Below are 12,202 nucleotides of genomic sequence, written 5' to 3' on the forward strand. Positions count from 1 at the left end.
TTAATGTGGGGGTGAGCATCCTCTTGAACACAACACCTTGCTTCAGCTTTTCGCGATCCAATGTTGATGGTGGATATCTTTAAAACCTACGTCATTCGACAGAAGAAAGTCTAAACAGCAAAAACGTGCCAGCGTTTATTGAATTAAGGCTTTGTTCCGAAAATCAAAAAGGGGTTTTCAAACAACAAAGAGAGTTCAAAGTTAAATATCTTTTGAACGGGGTCCTAATTACGTAAATGCTAGCATGTTTTTTTTCTTCAAAGCATTGGCTATCAGATGATGCAAGTCTTCGAAATCGAAATACTGTCAATTCTGTCATTAACTCGTTAAAGTTTGAAGATCAGATTTTTTTAATGTATCATAGCTCATTATCTGGACAAACTTTTCAAATTTTAAGTACAGGTTAATGAAGTTCAATAGTAATATATAGCTCAATAATAAACAAACTTTTGTAAAGTAGTCACTGAGATGTTTACTGTACCTTTAAATCTACAAATTCCTGAGAAAATTCTTACAATTTCCTTGTTCCTTATTAATCAGGTGCTTCTCATTAAAAGACACTAAAATGGGACCATTGATTGCAGTGTAAAGAACAGGTTTACCGGAACAAACTACTCTCTGCTCTTAGTCTACTTGTTGATTAAAATATTTCTATCCCAAATATCTTAGAATGCAGTAAAATCATTTGCGCAAAGGACCTGTATGATTGATGTAACTCTAAATAAAAAAAATTATAAATTAATTTCCACAAAGTGAGAAAATTGCCGCACTCTTAGCATTCTTGACAATAAAAACAAAGGATTTTCTGTCAAGAGCCTTGTAAACATTCCAACAACTTCCATCGAAATGATTTGTCACTTATAATTCTACTTAGCGCAGTCCGAGGATTGGGCCGAGAACGCTCGCAGGCTTGCAGAACGCGGTAGCACAAGTGAAAAAAATTCAATTTGTCAATCATTTTCTCAAGCGAAGAGTATGTAAAAAGCAATTCTAGCTTTATGATAGTGCTGTGGATATCATTAGTGGGTAGTATTCAATTATCATTATCCCTTTATTTTCATTCTTAGAACTTAATTGCAAAAAACATGAGAAAATAGAAAAATTGCATTTTTTACTGCTCTATTCACATACTGAATTTGAGAAGATGTGGTTGTTTTTTTTGCAAACTTCAAAAAACTTATTTTTGTCCTGCTTTTACGGGACTTGGGCTTGAGTGATTGTATGCAGTAAAGGCAGTCATGAGTTTTTGCCTAATTAGGAAAGTATTTTATGATTTGCCCGACTTTCCTAACAGGAAAGTGCCTAAAAAAGTTACCTTTTCTTCTGATCACTTTATAATCACAAGTTCTAACCATAACCATTAGTTTTAGTAAGTCAAAATTGATCTATGTGCAAAAAAATATGAAATCTAGGAGCGTTGAGATATGAATGAATAACTTTCCTAGTTAGGAAATTTCAAAGCGTTAAAGTCCCGGAAACATTTTGAAATTTTGTTTCTGTATCATGTAGAAAGGGTCTTATCAGGTTAGCGTTTTTTCAAAAGCCATACCTCAAGCACCTGCTTGAAATACAACTTCAAACTTTCAAATCCTCTGGAAGAGGTTAGAATCTACCATCAACTGCTTTAACTTGGGATTATCTGACAAAACATGGGAAGGACATTCCGCCACTATTTCACCGAACTTCCAAAGTCATTTAATTAACATACCGCGAATCATAGCTAGCAAATGATGTGAATACGCTACTCTCACTAGGTAGGCTTTCATCCCGCAAAAGGAACAAATCTTTGCGACAAAAAGGTGTAAATGCGACCACGCGCATTATCGCAAGCGTCCAGATATAAAAAAAGTCCATTCTTCCGTGGAAAATTGAGAGATCTGTTTTTGATACTCGGTAACTGTGACAACAAAAAAAAACAAAAGAAGGCATCAAAATATGTGAACAGTGTGAGTGTGATTGAATTGTTAATTACCTTATTGGAACTAATTTTTGGAGGAACTAATTTTTGCGGTCGAAAAAAAATATCCGAAAAATTGCATTTCACCGGTTTTAATTTTTGCAGTTTTGCCCTTTTTTGAACAAATTTCTTTCATTTTCCTAGTGTTAGTTGTGATTATGAGATGGTGAAAGTTTGATGGATAAACTTGGTTGAAGTATCAAAACAAACTTTTTGTCAAAGAGATTTAAACAGTAAGTGAAAATACAGTCCAGGAATCAACCGTTCCAAGATTATACCAATTGTCCCAAGTTAGAGCGGTTGACGGTATAAAGTTATGCTGTTGGGAACATGTAACTTTTTGTAATTTTTGCAAAATTTCTGAAAACAGTTTCACTTTCCTAATTAAAAAAGGGTTTCCTGATTAAGAAAGTTCAGAAAAATAGTAAAAAACTTTCCTAATTAGGCACAAACTCCTGATAGGGTACAAAGTCCAAATTTGCGTTTCCCGTAATTTTTGTATGAAGAGTTAGGTCTATACTACCAGTGATGGTGCAAAAATAATGGGTGCATGTCACTAGTCCGACACTTTCTAGTCCGACAGTAAAATAGTCCGAATCTATAAAATAAATTTAGAATTTAGAAGTCTTTTTTTTCAATGTCACTTATGTCCGAAAACGAAATATTTTACAGTGTCGAATGTTGAATAAGGGTTTTTTTACTGAGATAGTATTAATAAAAGTTCATTTTGGCATTTTGACATAATTAGAAATAAAGGATCAATCAAATTTGCTAAGAAATAATTTATAGCAAAAAGAATGCACCGCCCTTTTTGCATGTTCAGAATTATGAAGCTTCCCAAAATTTAAGAAAAGTTGGGTTTAGGGGCCCAACATCAAAGTCGGAACTTTGGGTTTTTATAAGCACGTGGTTGCTGATAAAAGATGTGCCTCCTTTTCGGCGATTAATATTTTCGTTTTACATGTTGTTTTTTTACTCGTTGTCGGACAAAATTGTTGTCGTAATACTGACGCATTCATCAAATCCAACGTCGGACATTTTTAACTGTCGGACTAGAAAGTGTCGGACTACTGACGTCGTCTCAAAATAATAAAGCGAATAAACCAGGCAGTGTCAACCCAAACCCTATCGAAGTGATTTTCGTAATCAAACCATCAAACTTTATCAAACAAAATCGAACGATAGCTGCTCGAATACCAAACCTGATCGAACAGCTATCCAACTTTACAAAAATTTCTTCATAAGTTCGATTTAGTTCAATGAGTGTTCTTTGTCAATGAAGTTCAATTGATGTTTCAGTTTTTATTTGACGTCAACTAGATCAGACGCTTTTGCAACGCTCTTCGAAAAAATGTCTGAAAACCAATAAAAACATCAAAATTCATGAAAATAACATCAAAATGGATAAAGATCAGCCTTTCGAAGCAGCCTCACCACCTCAAACTTGCACGCCATCAAGATGTACTGAAGACGATGATCTGGATTGCTTAACATGCAAAAAATGTAAAAGATCAGTTCATTATGAGTGCACACAGTTACCCCTGTATCAACTACAAATATTCGTGACATCCTACAACGATCATTACTTATGTTCAAACTGCGTACGAATATAACGAAAAACCTAAGAAATAAAGTGGGGAAAAACACTCAACACATGATGCAAAATGAACTTAAAAAGAAAGACGACGTCATACAAAAACTGAACAACGAGGTCAAAACCAACCCAAAAACCCGTGATTCCATCAAAAATGACCTCAAAACCTTTCTGGCAGGAAAACTACAAGAGATGGAGGAGAAGACAAGAAGCATGATTAAGGAGGAAATGAAGCACACAGCAGAAATAATGACGGAAACATCAAAGAAAACATACGCTGAGATTACCAAGAAGCACAGAGAAGACTTAAAATCTGCCGAAGAACAAAAAACGGAAGGAAGAAAGTGAAAAGAGAGACATAGAATCTAGAAAACTGAATATGATCATTCACGGGTTTCTCGAATATTCAGGCCCAGATAAGGAAAAAGAAGAAAATGGGAAAAAATATGACATATTTTGGTTCCGAGAACTCCTAAATGACATCAATGTTCCAGAAATCAATGTTACTCACCACAGATTAGGAGACAGAAAAACAAAGAATGGCCGTCCTCTGAAAGTCACCCTGCAAAGTCAAATGACAAAGATCTTATCAAGAAGAATTTACACATGCTAAAAGAAACTGTTTCTTTCAGGTAAGTATAACAGAAGATTTCACAATCAATGAACGGAAAAAGATCAAGGAGATGCACGAACAAGCGAAGAAACTTAACAAAGACAATAACAATAAAGGATTCAACTGGTGCGTAAGAGGAAGCCCAAGAACAAAACTATGCTTCGTTAAAAAATTACAAAACCGAACAAAAATATCTTCAAATTATAAACCAAAATGCTCTACAGAAGAAATAGTCATCGATTGGGCATTAACAGATGATGATGAATGATTCATTTTGTAAAATAGGCAGTCGAACTCTATTAGCTTAAAGCTAGTACAGATTTGTACACATTTTTCGACTTTAAAGAATATATACATTAACATTAACATTAACATGTTCGATTTAAGTTCGATGTGGTTCGATTTAAGTTTGATGTGGTTTGATGATTGTGTCGGATTGATTCTACTTTTCTTTACCTTTCAGAAAATTATGAGGTTGTTTAATCAAAACGCAGGCACTGTATGCTTCACTCATTGCTCATTTGAAGTAATAGAGATGACACTTTCTTTAAAGAAAGTAATAAAAATTTAAATATATATATTTTTTTACAAATTAACAACCAACCAAATCGTACAAAAGCTTGTATGTAAAAGCTCCAGCTTGTCCCATCCGATGGGATAGATATAGGATGGCCCGTGGGCGGCCGCTTAAACGCCCTCGGAATATAAATAAAAAATTGGGCGGCAAGGTATAAATCAATTTAATCGAACCAATCCAACTTCATCGATCTTAATCTAACGAGTGTTTTCCATTCATTTTGAAATTTCTCAACAATTATTATATTTCCATTCATTTGAATGAAGCAAAAACTCTGTTTCTACAACTTCGTTTTAATAACCTTGGAATATAGTTAGAGATTGTAAGACGTGCGTAAAAGGTCGAAAAAAAGAGGGGGGTTGAACTTAAACCTGGGAAAAAGAGGGGGGTTGAATAAAAAGAGGAGGGTTGAGGAATTTTCATTTTTAAGAGGGGGGTTGAGCTAAAAGAGGGGGGTGCCATTTTTAAGGGGGGGCTTGATACCCATCTGCCCACGACACCCCTTGCTTGATGGTGCTTGATGGTGGATTGCTGGCTATCAAGTATCACCTGGACAAACTTTGTTCTGAAGATCAACAGAAGAGAGAAAGACCACCCTAAACTTTAACACACCGTTAGCCCTGGACTCTCGAGGTATACAACTATTCATTTTTATCTTAAACATCCAACATCTCAATCAATATCACAGCATAAGGGTCCTGTGGCTGGTCACTCAGGCATCTTGTTAAATCCTGAGGAACAGTTGTGCATGACAGAAGTTGGGTTCACATGTGCAGCTGACCAGGTATAGTTTTTCTGCATTTCGTCCTGATTTCTTCCAAGAGATTTCCCAGCACCCCACAAATAAGGAACCCTGGTTTGTGTCACGTATTTGATTTCTTGGATCCATGGCTACTAAACCAACGGATGAAATTGAACCAGAAGGGGAACCAAATGAAGACGTACAGATTTGGAAACGAATAGTAACAGAGCTATCACTTCAAGCACCGGATCCCCAGATTAAATCTTGTCTTCAATTGTACAATCCAGAGAAACCTACAAAATCCATTATCGCTACACTGACCAAAAGTTTCAAAAAAGACACAATTCACGACACACTTAACTTCCTATCAAAGCAGGAAGTTGAATCTGCTAACAAGAATGAACTTGTCCAAAGGCTTTGCCTCAAAGTCAAAAGCTTTTTTCCAGATGTATGCCAGATCTGCAACATGTCCTATGTTATCAAACTCAATGATGAACCCTTTCTCCAGTGTGCATCATGTGGTCAAGAAGTACACCGAGAGTGCTACCTGAATCTTTTGAAAGATATGAACCTAGTTGATCATAATGAGGCAATAAGCGATAAACTTTTCAAAATTCCAGGCATGATCTTCCTATGTCAATCCTGTCAAGATAACACTGTGTCTTTCACCCATGATAGTAACACACCGAATCCACCAAACAAAACACCAAGATCAACTGAATCCCAGGACAAATCTACTTGGAGTGTAGTAGATGAGGATGATGAGATCAATGCACCAATGACAGAAGACGATACTTCCAACATAATAAACCAAACAGCTTGCGGACCACCAAATGAAATCAACTTGAATAACAGCAACAACGATCATGCCCAATATCCTCGATCAAGATCTCAGACCAAATCAAAGACAAATGATCAAATATGTCGCTTTTACATAAAAGGAAAATGTAAATATGGACTGAAAGGCCGAGACTGTCAATTTATCCATCCTAAAGCCTGTACAAAATTGCTCAAATATGGCAACAAACAACCAAGAGGCTGCAACCTAGGTACCAAGTGCCAAAGCTTCCATCCGAGGATGTGCTCATCATCTATTACTAGAGGAGAATGCTTTAATCTTGACTGCAAATTCACGCATGTTAAGGGAACCAAACGACATCAGAAAAAAGCAAAACAATCGTAATGATGAACCTCAGGATTTTCTCCCAATCCTGGACAACTTTCGCACAGAAATAATCTCTCTATTGTGAACAATTGTTTCAGCAACCAAAACCAACAAATACAATTCAGGAACCACGATTTGTCACATCAACCTCAACAAACATTCAATCGTCAACATCCCCTACATCATCTACCACCCCAGCACCCAACAATGGAACCAACATTTCCAAGGAATCTACTTGGACAGTGACTGCCCTTACTGATGCTGACCCGACTACCAAAACTACTTCTAAACCTACTCTGAATATGTTTTCGTTTGTCAATATACAAGGACTTGCCCACAAACAAAACCTTCATCTGTACCCTACCTCAAAGATCTTACAAACATCTCAAAACAACTGTCACAAAAAAGGAGAACTTGGGATTGAAAATTACACTTTTTTTAAGAAAAACAGAGACAGAGTAAAATCGAATATGGCAGAGCAAGCGGAGGCGTTGTATTTTATGTGCGTAATGACATTGCACCATTCTTCGAGCCCATTTTTGAATTCTCGAACGGAGTAAATGAAGCATTGATGCTTTTATCAAAAAAATTTAATATTCTTCTCTGTGTTATCTACAGACAACCCAACAATCCAGACCATAAATCTGAAGCACCTGAATTACAAGAACTCCTTTCTGCAATGATAGCAAAAATTGATAGTATTACTGATTGTACACCTGACACATACATCCTTGGGGATTTTAACATACCACACACACCTCTTAATGACGAGACTTCAACCCCAACACGAAATTGCAATAAACAGCTTCTGGACGTTTTAAATGTTTTTAAAGCAGACTTGCACATGTGGCGTTACAGGAAATGACACTGTTTGTAACTTTGTTTGATTGATTTTGTTGATGTGATGTGTTCAAACTGTAGAAATAAATAACAAAGGTCTATGAGTGTTGTGTTTATAAAAAATAAGTCTAAGTTCAAAAATGAAAATGTCTGAATTCAATGAAAAAGTATAAGTCTGATTGAAAAATGAAAAAGTATAAGTCTGATTGAAAAATGAAAATAAAGGCTTGAATGAAATACTGAACCTATGAATCATGTCAAGGCAAGGCCCTAATGTATCAGTGTGAACTGAAAGAACAAAACAAAATGGCTGCCTAAAAGCAAAAACAAGATGGCTGCCAAAGAACAAGAACAAGAAATGAAACCTACCAGGTAGCCAATATAAAAATGCTGTGAATGAATTGACTATTGATTGACTTGAGTTGAACATTGACACATTGAATTGAAATTTACTTTAAGGTTAGAGCCTTATGAATTATGATGCCATTATGGTCAGTCAGCATGACATGACACAAAATGGTAGCTCTGAGGTGTGACTGAAGTGAGGCCTTAAATAGACTGAGTTCACACTGTGACATGATACTGAAAATGAGGCCATGGAAACCAGGTGTGCCTAACATACTAAAATAAAATAAATGAATAAATATAGCCTAGTCTAGCTAGCCTAGCCTAATGGCACAATGAGATAAGTTACAGTGAGTATATAATAAATAAATAAACACTATTTCCAAGGTGCAACAAATTTTCTGTTTCATGATTTATAAATTAAATTTTGTACTTTTTATTTTTGTTTTAGAAATATATTTTGATAAAAGTCACTTTACATTCCCCACCAAAAAGGGAAAAATTTAATTGACAAATTTCATGTCCACATTCTTAGCCATTTCGCCAAGCTCGACCATAAAATCACATTCATCAATAGGGTGAATAATAACAAGACCACGTACTGAACGATTCGTTTCTCGCATGATATCCTCGTTTTCGTTTCTGTATTGAATAACTGCTTTTCTCGGAAGCATGTCATCACCGAACTCCAGGCTTTTGATGATTCCATAGGTATATTGATTTGTTAACGTTGACTCTCGTTTGGTGAAAATTACAACATCACCGATATTGATTTTATCACTGTTGAACCATTTTGACTGTTTCATAAGTTTGGGCACATGAACTAGCAACCAAACTTCGAACCATGAGTTGTAGATTTTTTGATTTTCCTTCATTATTCTGGTTGGATTGTCGCAGAAAATGGTGTTGTCAGGGCATCGTTCGTTATTACGACCCAACAAGAGACGATTCGGGGTGATCAAATCTAGACATTCGAAATCTCCTGTAATGTCACCGATGGCAATAGGAAGATTTGCGATACTTGAGCTGAGTGTTTCCCATTGTAGTATAGATAGGCGATGATTTTGAAGGCTCTTCTCAATTGATTGATTGACCTCCTTGATTTTACGTTCAACCTTTCCGTGCATGTTGTGTCCTTGAACAGGGCATGCATCAAAATCAATGTGTAGGTTCTGCATCAACTTGGATCTCAGGTCATGGAGATCGATACGCATCTCCTTGCATCCCTTCAAAAGTTGACTACCCTCATCGCACAATAGGCGTTTTGGATAGCCATGGTCGCATGAAAATCTCGTGAATGCTTGTATGAAAGAGGTGGTTGAATAATCGTCCATGACTTTTATTTTGATTGCAGATGTAGCACAACAGCAAAATACTATAAGCCATATTTTGACGGTAGTACGTTTGTGACTTGGTGAAAATGACTGATACGGTCCAGACAGATCTAACTGTGTGTAGTAAAATGAGGGAGCAATGGTTAGATTGAAGGATGATACTGGTCCCATTGCCATCTCCACAGTGCGTTTAGCGAGGTATCGACATCTATGGCAATTTCTCTTGATGTGTTTGATGAGCAATCTCCCTTCGATGACATGAACTTTCTTCAGAACATACCGATGGGTTGTTTCGATGCCGGAATGCTTGACGGTGGAATGATTCCAGTGGATATCCATTGAGATGCTATACGCAATTGGTGAATATCTATCCAGCAATGGTACACAAAATGAATCGGTTGATAGATCCTTCATAATATCTGTGAATGCGCCAACAATCGATACACCTTTGCTTGGAAGAATTCTGCCTGTGTAGATTAAGATGCCATTTTTGTCGGTTGAAATCTTCTCATACTTTGATTTGGAAGTGAAATGACGTACTTCATCTGATCCCTTTCTGTAGTAGTACATCTCAGCATCTGTGATTTCTTCATTGGTCAGAATAATGCTGTTCTTCTGTGATGATACATTCTGTGATGATACAATCTCTGATTTGTCTCGAGCTCGCTTGACAAAATTTCTTACAAAACGGATAACGTAAGCCATGATTCTGATAACAACTGTAAATTTGTGTTTCATTGGATCCAGAAGGTACATGGAATATTCATACCGTTTCTTCATTTCATTGAGAATGCTTTCGGATGTGAAGGAGACATAATGGAATGACTTCTCCTTTTGAACTTCTGATTGTTGCTGGGCTGTTAGCTTCAACTGGTCAGCAGATTGTGTTGGAAATTGAGATGATGGCAACCGCATCCATGGTAATCCATTGATCCAATTTGAAGATTGGTCAACATCCTTGATTTGAGCTCCTGGTCTTGTACCAAGATCAGCAATGTTGTCGTTCGATTGAATGTAGGCCCACTGGTCCTTTGATGAAAAACGATTGATTTCAATGACACGGTTCCGGACCCATTCCTTCAATGGCTTTTGATCGTTACTGATCCAATGTAATGCGATTTGACTGTCTGTAAACTTCTTGGATGATACAACAAGTCCTTTGAATGATCTTTTGACGATTTCACTTGTGTATGCATTCAATAACGCAGCATACAACTCAGCTCTTGGTAATGATGTCTTTTGAACAGTTCTTGTGCGTGAGAAGACAAGTTGACAGGAATGAGAGCCATCTTTGAGACGGAATCGTGCATAGATACTAACACATACCAAGCTTTGACTTGCATCCCCAAAATCCAGAGTTTCGATTTGCATATCGACAGCATCCTTGGGTACGATTGATCGTTTGAAGCGGATGGATCCAATTTCTTGCATTGTTTCAAAATGATTGAGCCATACTTGTCGCAGCTCGTTGGGCAGGACATCATCCCATTGAAGTTGTCGTAGGTTTAGTTGTTGGAGGTCTAACTTCATTGCAGCCACAAGAGGTGCAATCTTGCCAGTGAGGTCGTAGATCTCTGCAACCTTTGAGATACATTGACGACGTGTGAGTTTTTCAGGAATGATATTCAATCGATCTTGATTCTTCTTGCCTCTTGTCTTTTTGGAGAAGTTCAGTTCAGAAATGTTAAGTGATACCTCATCTGTCTTTGGATACCATTTCAATCCTCCAACGATAATTGATTCACCATCATCAGTGAGGTCTGTTAGCGGATCTTCGCCAGTGAAAGTGACTCCTTTGAGACGGAAGCCTCCATGACCAATGACATATTCAAATTCATCTGCACGCTGATGGGCGATCTTGATTGATTCTTCTCCTGTTAGACAATCATCGACATAAACATCTTCATTGACGATGCGATAAACTTCAGGATATTGATCTTGAAATAAGTAGGCAATCTGACGAAGTCCTCGCTCCGCCTGATTTCCGCTGGATCTGATTCCATAGATTAGTGTTTTGATCACTTTTTCCATTGGTGTCTTTGATGAGTCAAGTTCTGGGTGCCAAATATAACGCTGATAGCACCAATGGTCTGGGTTGAGGTGGATAGTGTTGTACATCTTGCATACATCGGTATGTATGCCAATTCTATGAGTTGACCAGCGTAGCAGTACTTCTTGCAGCTTGTTTAGATTGTTGCTTCCTTTGGCAAGGCAGTCGTTTAAGCTGTAACCAGATGCGGTAGGGAAGGAAGCATCAAATACAATACGACATGGTGTGCTGAGTGAAGTTGATTTCCAAACTGCACGCCATGGGATGAAGTTTTGAGTTGAGTTTGCGTGAAGTGATTGACGGATGTCTTCTGATAAGTTGCTGACATAATCCACAAAGCCCATGCTCTGTAGCTTTGCTTCAGACTTCAGGATATCTTCCTTGTCTTTAGAGTTGCGATCAAGTTTCCTCAGCTGCTGGTAGTAGATCTTCTGTGCGATTGATTTGTTTGGGGTGAGCTTGACATCAGCCTCTTCGATGAATGGCAGTTTTGCTGTGATGGTCTGATTGTTGGTATCAATTGTGATGGAAGAATTGATGATTTCTTGTTCTATCTCCTCCCTGATGCTGATTGCTTCTTGATGGCTTGATTGCTTGCAGTCCTTGCAGCTTCTACAATTGACACAACGATAGGTTATTTCTGAGCCAACTGATTCTGATGTGTCAAAATGCTTTCCTGGATGAGAAGGCAGGACAGATAATGATACGTCAGGATCAAAATTTGAACCAGAGTTGTACAATCGGAGTTGGCTGGTGAAGAATGCTGAAGCTCCTGGTTTGTCAGCAAAGAAACACCGATGGATGCTGGTAAAGATAGGATGCGGACCTCCTATCACTCCTCTACCACCGTTGACGTTCTTGAATGGAGATTCGTAAATTGCTAAGCCAGAATGAAGTTGATGTATCATCTTAGGGTGATAACGTAAATAACGCATACCGATCATGAGGTGCACTTCTCCTCCAACTACTGATGATGGGATGGGAA

The sequence above is a fragment of the Clytia hemisphaerica genome, unplaced genomic scaffold (assembly GCF_902728285.1).
Source record: "Clytia hemisphaerica strain Z4C2 unplaced genomic scaffold, Clytia hemisphaerica genome assembly, whole genome shotgun sequence".
Lineage (NCBI taxonomy): Eukaryota > Metazoa > Cnidaria > Hydrozoa > Leptothecata > Clytiidae > Clytia > Clytia hemisphaerica.